Source organism: Ascaphus truei, chromosome 7, assembly GCF_040206685.1.
Source record: "Ascaphus truei isolate aAscTru1 chromosome 7, aAscTru1.hap1, whole genome shotgun sequence".
NCBI classification, from domain to species: Eukaryota; Metazoa; Chordata; class Amphibia; order Anura; family Ascaphidae; genus Ascaphus; species Ascaphus truei.
Genome location: NC_134489.1, coordinates 78,096,749 through 78,113,817, shown reverse-complemented (window position 1 = coordinate 78,113,817; position 17,069 = coordinate 78,096,749). Strand labels below are relative to the sequence as shown.

The 17,069-nt window shown below is 40.6% G+C and overlaps 1 protein-coding gene across 2 annotated transcripts in view; it reads left to right on the top strand.

Annotated features, from left to right (window-relative positions):
- The window catches only part of B3GALT1 (beta-1,3-galactosyltransferase 1), a 262,134-nt gene that overhangs the window by 60,072 nt on the left and 184,993 nt on the right, over positions 1 to 17,069 (top strand). For both annotated transcript variants that reach the window (XM_075609164.1, XM_075609163.1), the window contains exon 2: positions 11,255 to 11,312. The gene's annotated coding sequence lies outside the window, so the exon portion shown is untranslated. The remainder of the gene's footprint in view (positions 1 to 11,254; positions 11,313 to 17,069) is intronic.

Below are 17,069 nucleotides of genomic sequence, written 5' to 3'. Positions count from 1 at the left end.
TCCACGTTGAAATCTGAGTTCGGATTTCAGCGACTTTAGCCTGCGCGGATTCTTTAACATTGGCCCACGGTGCTCAGATTTTCGGATTTGAAAAAATCTGACATCGGTTTTTCCGTAAATCCGTCTTAATACCAAATCCGTCATTGGATTAAATTCCGTTTGTCGGTCTCAGCTTTGGATTTTCAGCAATAGAAACAAAAACTGTCGGACTTGCCTTTTTGAGACTGATCGGCGGAACTCCGTGGCTGCAGCGGATACAAATTCAAAGAAAAAATACGCAGATCTCTACTAATGGGGGAAAAAGTGTGTGCTGCAAAACTCAACATGTATGCACAAGTGAGGACTGTGCAAAGTAAGCTAAATACAACCACAATTATGGTGGAAGCCTAATATTGCTGGATTCGCAATGTCTAGAATGTAGCAGAAGACCGTATTTGTATTTCTCTCCAACATAGCATTTCCTTCCAACTTTGTTGTTCCTCTCTACAACTATACCAACAATCCCTCATGCCACTTGGCATTCTCTTCCCTCTATACCCTGGGTACACTGGCCCAGATGCACACAGTTCCATTAGCCTATTTAACATAATGTTAACCAAAATGAACATTGCGTTAATCCTTATTCCTATGTACTAAAGAGAATAACAGTACAGTATGAAAGCCTAAAGTTAACCACTGAAATAACATATCAATACATTTCTATGAACGTTAGGCTTACTCCTATTCAAATCAGATGAAAATGAACCATTCACTAATATCGCAGATGCACTGAACTCCATTCATGTTAGCGCAGGGAAATAACGTTACAATAAATAGATCATACCAAAATTTGCCGTTATTCCCAGCCAGGTCATGATTATGCTAATGTTATTTTGTAGAATTCCCTATAAGGACAAATACATGTTAAGGTATAAAGTGGTATCCTAATGATTTTTTTCTGGCACTTGGCACGTTCTAATAAAATAGTTGTGTCAGACCAACATATATACAATATTATAAATAATATTACATTAATAAACACATCAAGTGATGTATCGGATCATGTGTAAAATAGTTTAGTTTTAAACTGCTTATTGTTTTAGTTTGATTGTAGGATATGTATGCAAGAGTTGCCATGATAGACTGCATATTGTGAACTTCATAAACTAAGTGTGTACAAAAACATTACAAGCATGTATTACAATAAGTACAAAGAGAGAGAAATTGTGATTTTAACTTTTAATCACTTAAACACTGTTCGAGAAAAGGAACGTATCTAACAAAAACATGTCGCATTGACGTGTGCAGAAAACTAAATTAGACAAAAGAACGATCTGTTCCTCTTTTTTGCAGAGAAAGCAGCAGATTGACTTGGACACCTTTGATGCAGTCTCCAATGCCTTACTGGAGCTTGAACCATTGGTTCACTAGGCGGACTTAGGGAAGTACAGTAGATGGAGGAAGAGGAGTTAAAGTTATAAGCGAAACACAAGAGGTTTGCAAGGATTCCCTGGACAATATTGATGGGGCACGCAATCTCTCTGTTGCTTTCTGTACAGTACTGCTCAGGTTAGGCCATTTACAGCACCTATAATTAAGGCCAGTTGTGCTATTTTTCAGCATGACTTGTGTTCTCACTCTATAATGGCGACTCTTATGGCATGAGATCTGACTCAAATAAGAATTAAGATGATGAAATGCAGTACGTCGCATTCATATCAAATGCAACTATAATGGCTTCATCCTACTGCTCTCTAGAGCGTTCACCTTCTTGAGCTGGTGAGGGCACAGCTGGAGCAGGGGCAGATATTGGAGCAGGAGTTGCTGCAGGAGGTTCACTTCATAGAGCACTAGGGTAACTGTCTCCTCCTCTTAGTGCTCACCCTCACAAGACACAGCCATGGAGCTCTGCAATTCACCTGATGGGTGTGCGATGGTCCTTTAAAAAATAAGAATATGCTGTAATACTAAAAAAAAGAATGTTTGAAAATGTTATGGTTGGTGTTTGGATAACGTTTTTTGCAGGTGTGTGTTCCTTTAATAAGCTGATTCATAAATTATAATATCTTTAATGTAATTATTATGATATAAGGGATTATTCACGTTATACAATAGGTATTTGTTAATTAAAAGTAATATGGAGTTTGAAGATGGATTCCTTGCACATGATTGTTTGAAATTTAAAGTTGTGGTTGGTAGTACACTTAAAGATTATGAGTGTAAGGAATCCGTTCCTGGTTTTGGCTGGAGCTCACTCTTGCAGAGTTTGTGAGCTCTTAGACAGACCTTCCCTTGGATTTGCAAGCACTATCACCTGTGCTTGCAATCACTGCAGCTCTGCTCTGGCATTGGAGGAATTCCCACACACCCCTGTCTTGGGATTGGCTATCTGCCTTTCTTATACTGGGCTTTTCCTTTTCCTCATTGCTGATCATAACCCAAGATTCACTTGGATGTAACTGTGTTTGCCACAAGCTACTTTGCCTTAGCCTTGCCTTGTTCATGAGACCTGTTGCATTCACCCCAGGCTATTTGCTATTGCTATTTGCATCCTGTACTGAAGCACTGTTTCCCTAGTGCTAGTCTTGCCTTGTTCCAGAGACCTGTGGCAATCACTCCAGGCAGAGGTCTGCTTTCTGATTTCTGTGCTGAAGTGCTGGATTCCCCGTGCCAGCCTTACCCTGTTCCTGTGACCTGCTGCATTCACCCCAGGCAGAGGTCCGCTTCCTGGTTCCTGTGCTAAAGCGCTGGATCCCCAGTGCCAGCCTTGCATTGCCCCGACCTGCATTCTCCCCTTGCAGAGACCATATCATGGACTGCTCCCACTCCTCGCGCAGAGGCCATTCCCACGCTTCAGCTGCTACGCTGAAGCGGTGCGCTCCTGACTTCCTGTTGCCGAACTCCAGCCTGGACATAGTCTACCCTACCGTCTCCAACCCTGACCCTGGCATGTCAATGGATTATCCTGGCCTTTCCAACCTTGACCCTGCTACGATTGACTATGGACTGCGCAATCCTGAACCGGCTTCGTGGTCTAAGGTCGGTGTATTCACATCCCCACCTCAGCCCCGCGGTCCGGTCCTGGTTTATGGCGAGCACGTTCGTTACAATGAGACCTTCAGCATAAGCATCTTGCATATAGTTTATATTGAGAAATACCCACCACATGTGTGACTGCCGTGCAATTAATACTGTAATCATATGTATGCTAATGCATGGTTTGCAATAATATAACATTTAAGCATTAGAGATGTGTGTTTGAACTTACCAGGTTGCTCGTCCGGAAGATCCCCTGTGCCCCCCCCCCCCCCCCCCACCAGTGCTGGAAGGCCAGAACCTGAGATGTGGAGATGACCTCCATCATTCTCTTCCCATACTGGGCCAGATTCAGCTCAGGCGGTGGTCCCCCTCCTGTACACCTGGTCGCAGCTGCATGGTCAGAACTTTAAAAAATAAATAAAAAGAACTACAGAGAAGCGAAAAGAGGTCTCAGGTAGAGTGGACGCAAACAGTAAAAAGTTGGAGAGGGCAGTGCTCATGGTGCGGTCCCCCCCCCCTCCGTTTATCTGTGTGTCACGTGTCATTGGTGTTTTCTTGTCCGTCAGTAAGTCACCCTTGTGAGTCAAGTTTGTTTACTAGAAAAAATAAGTGGGAAATGTGGATACAACTGTAAGACAGTGTGTTGTCAGCATATGTTGTAACTGTACCATGTACCCAATAAAAAATTTGGTTGAAAAAAAAAAAAAAAATTCTGTATACTATCAGCCCATCTTTTATGGAGCATATCCACTGCACACTGTATTCCCCTGGGCATTGATTGCAGTAAGAATTTGGCAGTGTGACATCACAATCCACCCTATGGGAGGCCCATAAGGCGACGCTACGAGGAGAACTCATAGGGATAGCAAGTAGGTGGAAAAGAGAAAAAGACAGTAAAATTACGGAACTACAATCTGAATTGGCAGCCCTATCCGCCCTACATAAAACTAACAAGCAAGCACAGACTCTGAAGGCCTGGCTTGACACCAAAACAAAACTAAATTTACTGATGGCCTCCCAAGCTGAGAAGGAGATGACTTGGTCCAAACGGAAATTCTATGAAAAAGCGAACAAGCCAGATACCCCACTTGCCAATAAACTTAGAAATAAGACACAAAATAATTTTCACATCCAGGCAATTAGGACAACAAAAGGTGACTACACTTCTGCCCCAAAATAAATTGTAGAAGAATTCAAAACCTATTACGAGACCCTCTATGATGGGGCAAAGGTCTCACATAGCAAGACCACTCGTACGCAGCTAAAGACATTCTTGAGGGGAGCAAAACTACCCAGATTGGGCAGAGAGGAGAGGGAAGCGCTACAGGAAGACTTTACAGGTGAGGAGTTGACAGAGGTAATTAAGTCACTGAAGCCTTCCAAGGCACCGGGCCCGGATGGCTTCTCTAATCTATATTACAAAAAAATATGGAAATTACTAGCTCCTCACCTTCTTAAGATGTTTAATTCCTTCCTAGAGGGTGCCCCAATACCTAGCCAGATGCTCCGGGCGTCCATCTCGGTGATACACAAACCAGGAAAGGACCCAGCAGATTGTCAAAGTTACCGACCAATATCACTAATAAATTCGGACACTAAAATTTTCTCCAAATTGTTGGCTAACCGGTTAAACAAAGTTATGCCAAAGCTGGTCCACCCTGATCAAGTAGGGTTCATATGTGGGAGACAGGCAGCAGACAATACTAGACGGATTATAGATCTAATTGATTTGGCTCAAAGACAGAATATCCCGTCTATGGCTTTAAGTCTGGATGCCGAGAAAGCTTTTGATCGGATCGATTGGCCCTACCTGAGGGAGACGCTCGGAGAGTTTGGCATAGGAGGTAGAATGTTGGGCGCTATCCTAGCTCTTTATCAGGAACCGACGGCGAGGGTTAGACACCAGGGCTTCCCGTTGGAAGAATTTCAGATAAAGAGTGGCACCAGGCAGGGATGCCCCCTGTCCCCACTTATCTTCGCCCTATGCATAGAGCCCTTGGCGGCACATATATGCCTTAACCCAGACATAACAGGTATAAAAATCCGAGAGCAGTCGCACAAGGTGGCCCTGTATGCAGATGACGTTATTCTAACGCTGTCACAACCCATTACCTCTCTGCCGAATGTTTTTGGTCTGTTAGGCGAATTTAATAAGATCTCTGGGTTCAAAATTAATCAGTCCAAGTCAGAAGCCCTAAACATCAACCAGCCAAAGGTCAATGAAAAACTAATCGATGTGAATTTCAATTTTAAATGGCAAGCCTCCTCCATTAAATACCTAGGGGTTCACATTACCAAAGATTATTTCGCCCTCTATAAAGCCAATTACCCCAGATTAATTAGGACTCTGAGGGAGGATCTCCGTATTTGGTCAGGCTATGCAATTTCCTGGATAGGATAGGATCCAGAGCCTCAAGATGAATCTCCTCCCCAGAATCTTGTACCTTTTCCAGACCCTCCCGGTACAAGTGGCCAAGGAAGACATCCTCTGCTTGCAGTCCTCTATGGTGAAATTTGTATGGGGTAATAAGAAACCATGCATCAAATCTAGTACGCTAATTAGACCAACTATAAGGGGAGAACTGGCAGTACCTTGCTTGATATTGTATTTCAGAGCAGCCCAATTATCACAAATAGTCCAGTGGCACATGCAACCAAGCCTGAGAAGGTGGGTTGAACTGGAAAAAGAGTGCTGTGCCCCAGTGGCACTGCAGGACTTAATCTGGCTGCCAAAACAGGTAATCAAGACCGTAGGAGAGCCGCTAGCCGCGCTGAGCAGCCGTTGGCGACTTGGGAGGCCACCAGATACTGTTGTGCCCTCACAGCTCGGCACACGTTAATGACCCTGTTTGTAGGGAACCCTGACTTCACTCCAGGCCTGCCAGGCAGAGACTTAGCAATCTGGAAACAGAAAGGCCTTACGAGGCTCTTGCATCTGGAGGGCAGAAGTTCTATACAATCCTTTGAGCAAATTAAATCAGAAAAAGAGATGCCAAACTCTGAATTTTTCCGATACCTCCAGATACGAGCATTCTACATAAAAATCCCAAAATGCCCCAGGCGCACAAATTTCGAGCAGCTGTGTTCACGAGGAACGGACACTGCGGGACTCACCTCTAGGATTTACAGAGAGGTGGTCTGTCCGGAGACAGGAGACGACAACAAACTCAGTTACAGAACGAAATGGGAGATGGACTTAGGGGAGACTTTAGAGGACGCAGACTGGGACACCATAGTACTGGCAGCGGCAAAAAGCTGTATATGCACTACTTTAAAGGAGAATGCATATAAAGTCCTGATGAGGTGGTATCTCACCCCAATGCGATTAGCAAAGTTTGTAAAGGGTTACCCCCCATTGTGCCCAAAACAATGTGGGGAACAAGCAGACTTGCTACATATGCTGTGGAGTTGCACCAAAGTGGCCCCAATTTGGGAGGAGACTCGCAATTGGCTACAGAGAATCCTCGGTCTTGAGGTCCCCTTGGAGCCCTGGCTGTTTCTGCTGGGCAGACGCACCCGGGGGCTGGGCAGACCGGCACACAAATTGATTGCACATTTTGCAACAGCCCTGAGGTGTGAACTTGCAGCACTATGGAAGCAACCAGATTTACCCACAATCACGAAAATTAGGAATAGAGTATGGTACGTTTGCCGGATGGTTCAATTGACGAGTCTGGTCAATGACACCGGCACAAACTTTCTAAAAACATGGACCCCGTGGCTGGCCCAAACAGACATCCCAGGGGTGGATGCTGCCACCATACTGCATTGATAGCTGAAGATGCATCCTACTTTGAAGTGCCAGTACAGACACTAATGAGGAGGAACAGGTAGGGCTGACTGGAAACAAAAAGAACTACAAAGAAGAGAAAAGAGGTCTCAGGTAGAGTGGATGCAAACAGTACAAAGTTGGAGAGGGCAGTGCTCACGGTGCGGTCCCCCCCTCCCCCCCTCCGTTTATCTGTGTGTCACGTGTCATTGGTGTTGTCTTGTCCGTCAGTAAGTCACCCTTGTGAGTCAAGTTTGGTTACTAGAAAAAATAAGAGGGAAATGTGGATACAACTGTAAGACAGTGTGTTGTCAGCATATGTTGTAACTGTACCATGTATCCAATAAAAAAATTTTGGTTGGAAAAAAAAAAAAAAATTCTGTATACTATCAGCCCATCTTTTATGGAGCATATCCACTGCACACTGTATTCCCCTGGGCATTGATGGCAGTAAGAATTTGGTGCCAAATTCACGATTTTTCAGCTGTGCTTGTTTTTTTTTAGCACATTTCTAATAATTTGGGGTGGTTATTCAACTACGCCATTAATTAGGATGTCCAGCTCACTTTCAGTTAATTTAATGTTCCTTAATCGAGCAATTAAAGGCATGGAAAGTGTAAAAAAAAAATAACAATAGCTTTGGGGGATTTCCAATTCTTGTCAACTAACAGTTTTAGTAGTTCATCCAACATTAAGTCACTTCCTTCAACATGCTATATAAAGGACAGAGTGGCTTCCGTCATTCCTCACAGGTTCTTGTCTTTTAAACTGCTATTTACTATGAATTGGAGAAATTTGCAACATTTGGGGTTCTCATATACTCTGTAGCCCTGAATTTAACTTGGCGGCAAAAAAAAAGAAGGATCACAATTACATCATTTCAGCAAAGAAAACCCAGTCTTTCGGGTTTCAATTAAAGCATCAGTACACCTCCAAAACTGATTTCTTCCCCTATATTTCCTGAACAGGGAAGTCTCCTGGAGCTGATCCAGGGATGCCAGACCTCCGGGGCACTTTTCGTTTCAGACATGTTATCAGTTTTTTTTTTAATTGTAAACTCAGAAAATAAAATACAATATGGCCATCTGAGTCACCCGATAAGAAGCTGCAACATCATCATCTACTGATAACATTGTGGCTTTTAATGTATCCATCGGGAACCTGTTCTTGTCAGTGGATAGAACTGAATGTCTCGGGAACCATAGAATCAGTAGGTCTCAGACCAATGCAGGTCAGTTCCAAGGGACCCTCCTGTTTAAAACCTGTAAAAGAAAATGAGTAGCAAATGTTGGTGTTTTAAGGCCATCCTCAGGGTTACCTTTCAGGGTCTTTTCGTTTTATGTAAAGGATGGCAATGGGCTGTTAATTTTGAATAACTGTATTGATGACAATCACAACACTTTGAGCCAAGAACAGTGTTTTATACTTTTGCGTCAGTGCTATCTATAAATATTTATGGATGAGATATGCAAACAGATGGGCCGATGCTGCCATGACATTTCACTCCTACAGAGCAAAGCTGAAGTGGCTTGGTAAATAGGTTTTTCAAAATTTGTGGCAGACTTTGATGAATTATTGGGTCTTTGTCCAAGTTCTTTCACAGAAAATTAAGCATGTAAAAAAATTAATTATGATACCAGCATAATTTTGGGCCTAATTCAACATAAAAAAATTTAAAAAACAGACACAGAGGTCACTTAAATGAAAATGGATTGCTTTATCTAGGCCAATTAGTAATAATTTAAAAAAAGAAATCTAGAGAATTTGCACTCCAGTGAAGCAAAGAAAACCTTTGAAGCCTCAATACTGTAACAGAAGTAGATTTAATTGACCAAAATGGTCAAACATGTATCCTGTGAATGCAAAGACCTACAGTACAGTAGGGTCATATTTAAGAAAAAGTGTTATTCCATAAGACACGTTCCATGTTGATAGACATGGTAAGGCTCCATTCAAGTAAATGGTCCATAAAGGACCATATTACAGAAGACACCTTACAACCAATTAAGTTTAATAGGCTGGAGAGGAGCATATCCACTAAGCCATGCTGGAAGGTGTTATGGAGTAGCAATGCTTTGTGGCTGTGCCTCATAATATCTGTCAGTGTGTTTGTATGTCTTCTTCCACTCCCCAACCCTGCTTAATTATTGCAAAACGGTTGCGGTTTGGTGTCGCAACTTGACGTCTATTTTGTGTTTAGTTCAGAAGAGAATTTAAAAAAAAAAAAATGTTATTCTGCATTGTAGAGGTGTTAATTCCAAGTATGAAGTGATCAATTAGAAAATCTTAGTCAATGTTGTTTTCCAGGGTGGAAGTTCTTTTATATGAGGAAAATTTAGCTTTAATTCTAGGGATTTTTTTTTTCAGTCAACGCTGACATTTCCCGACTTCAATAAGATATATATATATATATATATATATATATATATATATATATATATATATATATATATATATATATATATATATAGACAACACAAAAATTAAGTAGCGCTAAAGAGGATGTGAACTAACCATAATAAATGATACATTATAATAACATATTTAAAATATTAAAATAAATTAAAATTACCACAATTTAACCTAATAATATCTACAAACCATAACGTGATAGTGAAAAAAAAGGAAAATCCAAATTGAATGTTCCACTCAAACAAAAAATCCAAAGAGAAATATAGTCTCAATAGAAGATCCAGGGAGCGTCTTTGCAGCTTTAAGGGGAGTGGTATAGCCAACCACTTTTGGAATCTATAAACAAAAAACAAACAAAAGCGCAAGCTCCATAGCACGTAACTGAGTAAAAAATAAGGTACATTTATTTTAAAAATCAGCAACCCATAAGAATGTGCACTTACAGGATTTCAAACAGAACCATTCGTGGGAGAGAAATCTCTATTGTGGTCATCTGCGGTGGTAGGGTGAGTCCCAGGTTTGCAGAGTGGATGTAAACAGCCCAGGTTCACCATGAATTGGCAGCAAGATATAAAGGCATCCAATTGGTAATATATATATATTATTATTATTATTATTATTATTGTTATTTATTTATTTTTTTCTGTGTAGTTCTCATTATTTGTCCTTTTTTGCTTTGATTTTTTTCAGCAGGTTTTTTCAGTCTGTTTCCATGTGTGTGTTATTTTAGTTTTATTTGTTAGATGTGTTTGATTAAAATTATTTGTACATTACTTTAATCACAGTTTTTGCATTATTTATGAGATATGTCTGATTGCTTTCTTTGGGGGCTTCTTTGTTCTTGGTGTTTTTGAGATATATATATATATATATATATATCAAATTTAGTAAGCAGTGAAAGGAGTAAAAAAAAAAAAAATTACCTGAGTGCTGTCTGCAGATTTCGTGAAAACTGTATCGTTTCAGGTTCCTTACTGTTGAAGAAAATAGTTAGGTAGGAAACTTCCCGGGGATACTTACCTCCATGGTAGGTGCTGGTAACTGCTCTGCTTGCCTTTGAGGGTTCATATTATGACGGCGTTTCAAAGCTCACACGCCCTGCGGACCAGGAAGAAGCTGTGACATCATCAGGTTCGACTTCCTGTTGGCCCGTGTGACGCGGGAGCTTTAAACTTTAAAGCACTGGTACCATGGCAGAAATTCATGGGGTTATGGGGTTAGCTCCGGAGATCCCCTGCTTTATTCCTGGGTTAATTTTTTTAAAAATATGCTTAGAATGCTTCTTTAACTTCCAAAATTGCAAGCTACCATACGGTAAACAGAGCAGAACTGAGCAACAGGCCCTGATAGGTCGACACTAGGATACAGAATTAACATGTCTCTTTGTATTCATTTTGCACCAAACTTGTCTAAATACTGTATATGCTTTACTGGTAACGAAAAGATTTTCCCAGCACGCTTTTCAGTTCTCATGTATAAATGCTTTTGCAATTGTTTTTTTGTAGTCATTATACCTATCCAATGTAATTAGGACTCGTTTTTGTGAAAGTTTTTTTTTCCTTCAAAATAAACAAAGTGAATGTTATTACAAATTGTTGTAATTGTATATAATTGTTGTAATTGTATATAATTATATATTGTCATAAAAAGTAAGCCTTCAACTTTTTATACAAGAAGCTTGGATCGACAGAACCACGGTTTCCTTATTTGATACAGTACTGTATGCGGTTTACCCATTTCAGATTTCCTTTATATTTCGCTCACTTGTGAAATGGGTTAATTAGTGCAAATTAGGTGAATTATTTTTGTACATAATACTTCTTAGGTCAGGTATTTGGGCACGGTACAGGGATGATGAGCAAACTGAGGATATAGTATATACAGTATTAGCACATTACATATTGTGCTTGTTCGTATTTTTAAAATGTAGCCACAGTTAGAGAAAATATAAGTCATCATTCATTAAAAAAAACTAAACTCAAATGCTGTATATGTATGTTACATTTATTTTGCTTGATACCAACTACATGTTTTGTCCTGTTTTTTTATATACAGTGTGACTGCTGGATTGAAGCTGACAGATGAAAATAGAATAATGATCACAGAGGACCAGGTACATTAGTTCAAATCAAATGATAAACTCATTAAAGACTTTCTTTCCTTTGGCATGAGAGACAGAGAAATGTGGCACAATATCTATAGTTCTTGATTCACCTTTAAAATGGATCCAATCAAAAATACTGTGTATGTTGTGAACAAGATCCTAATCCAGTAGTTGATAAACTCTTTACGTGGACCAGTGGCCATGCCAGGTTTTAGGAATAACCAATGCGTTTACAAAATGCGAAGGTGCCTATGTTTGTTTATTAATAGGATATTGACTCGTCATCACAAAAAACTTCCTTTGAGAATCACGGTTCAAAGTTTTATTGTATACACGTACTGCTTTAATTGGAAAATGTCCAATGTTAAAATGCACTTATGCCATATGTATTGTAAAATATTATACATCCCTGTGTACCTGGTTGGCACCATAATTAAAAAAAAAAAAAAAAAAAAAAAAAAAGAGAGAGAGAGATCCACTCGAGCAGACACAAGACAGCACTCAAAGGTAAGTAAGAAAACTTGTATTCAAAAATAAACATAGCACAAACATGACCAACGTTTCGGTCCTCGTGGGACCTTCCTCAGGGTGGTGCGAGGACCGAAACGTTGGTCATGTTTGTGCTATGTTTATTTTTGAATACAAGTTTTCTTACTTACCTTTGAGTGCTGTCTTGTGTTTGCTCCTGCTGGAGTGGATTACTTTCCTCTTACTATTGGTATAGGACATGCACCGCAAACTGTTTATGGTATTGGGAGTGCCGGCTGCCTCGTTTGTTATATATAGATATATAGATATATAGATATATATCTATATATCTATATATGGGCAATTTATTGTAAAACAAGGAAATACAAGGTCCCTATGGATAAAGACAAGTTATAACAAACAAATAACATGTAGATAGCAGAGTACAAAAAGGGAGGGTATATTAATACCAATCAAGTGTCCGATAAACAAGCTGATGAGATGGTATTTGAGTGCAGCTAGAAATAACCACTAAAGCCTGTAGTCACGTTGAAGTAATGAACTGATCGAAGCTGATACAATTTAGTGCACCAAATAGTGTTGTTTGATCTTGATTGGATCTTGATTGAAGATAGAAAAGTTGCAATATGTAGCCACTCATTAGTAGCAATATATAACCAATATTGGGCTGATCTCAAGCAATAGCAATGAATGAAGATATAGGAACGATCTCACCGGTAGCATTTAAAAGTAGACGATCCCAAAGGGTACACACATCACTGCGTCAGCTAAGCCCCTCCGATATGCTGCTCGGAGGCCAAATTGTGCTGATCCGGGAACACAGAGTTTGATCTCCCTCTCCACTCCGGTCACCGCAAGCCAGCCTCGTTCATAGGACTGGAAGCCTGTAGGATTTACAACCCAGCTTGTAGGTCTCTCCTTCCGCAACAAGAAAAATGAAGCGGCACGCTTCTGTCAGTCTCTGTGTGGCATACAGCTCAGGAACTCCTCAGTCAGCTGATCGGCAGACACAATGACGTAAACCTACGCGTTTCGTCAGCTGCTGCGCTGACTTCTTCAAGGGTGTATTGTTACGTGGTGGCAATGAATATTTATTGACCCAATTGAGTCCTAATTGGTCAAGTCCAAAAAAACAGAAAAAACTCATTCTGACGTAATAGTACAAGTGGGGAACATAAATTCAAGTAGACCTCAATGTAAATGAATAAAACAATGCTATACAAAATAAATAATACGAACCATCAATGTTATGTAAATAAATATGAAAATAAATACACTTAAACAACTTAATAAAAATAATTAATAAAGTATGCAACCAAATCAATATAATGATCCATAAAATACTAAATATAACATGAATATAACATAAATGTGAAGAAAAAGAAAATAATACCTATAAATCAAACGATATCAATACAATATGTTGAAATATTATCAAATCAAATATTAAATGAATTTTTTTAAATTTCCACAAAAAAAAAGGGTGGTTTGGGAGAGAAAAGGACACAAAATATCTGATAGACAAACTAGACAATCGTACTAGTGTCCAGATTTTCATTAAGACCTCCGGGTATCAAGCTATCAAGATCTGCTGCCCGTACAAATGATTTTTCAATATGTGCACTTTCTTCATAGCCTTTCTCAATGAATTTGGCCTTCTTAATATTGGACTGGACAATGAAGTCAATATCAGTGGAGCAATTACGTTTCAATCTACCAAATTGGCTGTAGGGAATATTCCTCAGCCAACCTTGGTGATGACTGATCTTAGCATGGAGGTAGCTATTGGACGCCACCTCCTTGATGTGTACATCTGTCTGTACTTCCTTGTTTGAGTCAACTTTTAAGCAAAGATAAAGAATAATAATGGAATTTGAATCTACCACCGAAGTGAAGACTAGACCAAGTGTATTCAAAGAAAAATGTGTAAATAAATCGTGAACATCACCAAAAGTAGTGTCCCAAATAATCAGAATATCATCTATGAAATGGCCATAGTAGACCAGGCGCGCACCCCAAAAAATTTTTTTGCCGCATTATACTTTTTAATTTATACATAAATATTTTTTATACACAAGTTTAACGCTGGTTCCTACATGTATATTTATATATTCTGTATGGTTTTATAATCTCTAACTAAAACAACTTGCACAGAAAAAGTAATCACAGATGTAATGTTAAAAATAAAACAAATAATTATAAATATATAATATAAAATGCATACAATTGTGCCCTAATAAAAGGTAATACCTTGGCAGAAAGTGTAATGCTGTGTGTTTTATGCAATTTTTAGGATTATTTATTCTACATAAGAAATGTGATTCATTGTGAATCACTTGTAACTTGTAAGAAAAGAAGAATACTGTAGGTAGAGAAAAGTGAAAACATCAGGAAAGCATTGTATGCATGTAGCAAGTGTATACTAGCAGGAGGAAATTGCAAACGGGGGAGTATAAAAGATTGAACATTCATAAACGTAAGAATTAAGGCTTAATTGGAGTCCGTTGGAATGGCATAACTCCAGAGATCACTCAATAAACATGAGTCAATTGTGCAGTTGGACTTGAGTTGAACAGCTGCAAACAGTATTATTCCAGAAATGGCTTTGGGTGGGAGAGCTGCATGGTTCAGAATTTTTCAAAACTGGCATGAGGAATACAGCCAATACTGTATATATGAAGCAAGTGTGCTTGCAGAGACAAAGGGAATAGTCCCAGAGACTAAAACATAGATATAAAAAATAAAATATGAATGCATATGCACAATTTTATGACCGTAAAATATTTCACATTTCTATTGAGAGAAAGTCAATGACCTAATACAAATGAAACAAAGCAGAAATAGAAACAAGGAAAATGTATATAAGCACGTGGCACATTAGGGTGTGGGATTACCAGAAAGCCACTGGAGTATTGTATGTTATGTATTATAATGAGCATAATGTAATGTTGGAGGTTTATAAGGCATCATGTAGGGGAATTGGCTATTGTACAGTAGCACACATTATTGTACCTGTTGTCACACAACATTGCGTTACCGCTTCTGTAATGTGTATTGTGTGATTTATCATTGCTCTATTGAAACCAAATGGAATAGCCGGTAAATATATTATGCGACTATATTATGCCGGAGCCTGTGGCCACCCGAGGCAGCATGGATCAGCGGAGACAGGAACCGCAGAAGGGAATGGCGAGAGTGGTCTTTTATGAGGCTGAGCCCATCAGGACAGGAGAGGGGGGGATGTGGGTACAGCGAGAGATGCCCAGGTGGTGCAGAAGAGAATGCGGCCAGCCTCAGAGCGGCGGGGGCCTGGTACGTCACGCCAAGGCGGTGGGGCACTTGGGGGAAGGCAGCTGGAAGGGGACAAGGTTAGTTTTAGGGTGCTTACACAGGAGGGCAGGTAGAGATGGATATGAGTAGTGGGGGGATCAGGGGAGGAGGAGATGAGCGGGGGAAAGTAGAGAGTGTGGGGGAGGAAGTGGTCACTTCTCCACCCAGTTACAGAGGTCAGTGGGGGGCATGGTAAGTACATCGAGTGCAGGATGGTCTTCAGGAGGCACGAGGAGTGGGGAGGGTGCAATAGGACCAGAAGGGAGGGCCAGGGGTGGGATAGGGGTAATTGAGCCGGTACCAGGGCAAGGAGCAGGGGATGATATGTTCAGAGCCTTGGGGAAGTTGATTTTGCAATGGGGTCGTAGGGAAGAGCAATTTAAAATCAAATTTGAAAATGAACACAATTTTAATAATGTATTTAATTTAAAAAATGTTGAATAAAATCAATTTAAATATTTAAATGAAAATGTAATTCGTTATTCCCCATATTTGTTTTGGCCCACCAAAAAAATTTAGCTCATTTATTGGCACGCCTGAAAAAAGATTCACCACCCCTGCTCTTGGGCAGTGCTCAACTCCAGTCCCCGCCCCCACCCCCCAATAGGTCGTGTTTTAAGGATACACCTGTTCCTGCACAGTCTTTGACTGAGCCACTTATTGAGCCACCTGTGCAGAAGCTGGAATATCCTGGAAACCTAACCTGTTGGGGGGGCTTGAGGACTGGAGTTGAGCACCCAGTCTGGAGGCAGGGGCGTACACCTGGGGGCGCGAGGGAAGGGGCGACATTGCAACACGGTGTCAAATGATGCTGCAGGGTCACGTGACGTTGCGTTTCCATGGCAACATGACATCACATTACCCTGCGGCGTCATTTGGAAGGGTGGGGGGGGGTGAGAGCAGGCAGGGGGCGCAGGGAGAAGAGTTTGTGCACCCCTGCTCTAGAGTATTGAAAGGATATGAATTTGCTCTTCTAATATGCCTAGTAAAAATGACACCTCCCTTGATGCTCTATGGCAGGGGTCTCCAAACAGTCCTCAAGGGCCAGCAACAGGCCAGCTTTTCAGGATATCCTTGCTTCACCATAGGTGGCTCAATCAATGGCTCAATTGAGGACTAAAGCAGGGATATCCATAAAACCTGGCCTGATGGTGGCCCTTGAGGACTGAGTTTGGAGACCCCTGCTCTAAGGGGCAAGGACTGATGGCTCTGCAGGGGAGGAGATATATAAGAGACGGTAAGTTTTTCTAGAACTCTTCCTCCCTGATTCCGGGAAGTGACTTGAAGAATTAACAGTAATCCCTTTCTATGTTTCCAGATCTTCCCCTTAAAAACTTCAGCATCAGCTTGATTTGGGAGACTGGATTGCTGTCAGCTGGAAAACCCTCCTGTGTTTAGAGCAAACCTGGGAAGCTCCCAGCTAGGTATCCTACTTTGAGGGTACTGTTCCAGAGTTAGACTCCTGGGCTTATTAATAGGAACATACTGTAAGCCCTATAGACTTGGAGGATCTTTCAAATAGAAGGATCTGGACAGAGGATCATTATCCCAGGGTGTTTACGCGGAGAGACTGTGACCAGCGAGTAACTGAAGTGTGAGTTTATCAGAGGAGTACCACTGCCATGTTATATAATTAGATAGATCAGGGATCAGGTTGGTGGCTTAATCACTTAAGATATATAGTATTTCCATCCTGCCCAACGGCTGGATATTTACTACCAATCATCCAGGGTATGGAATTTATGGGGATAGCAGTGCACTGCATGTTTTTCTTTTGACACTATATTAGTGAACTTTTCTGGGACACAATCTGCAATCTATTTACGGAGTGCAGAATACAATTCTATGTTTTGTGACATTCTAACAAGAAAGTTGAACTATATGTATATGCTGACTTGTTTAATAGAAGTATAAGATCTGTTGTGGGTGTGTCAGGGTTTGCTAGAC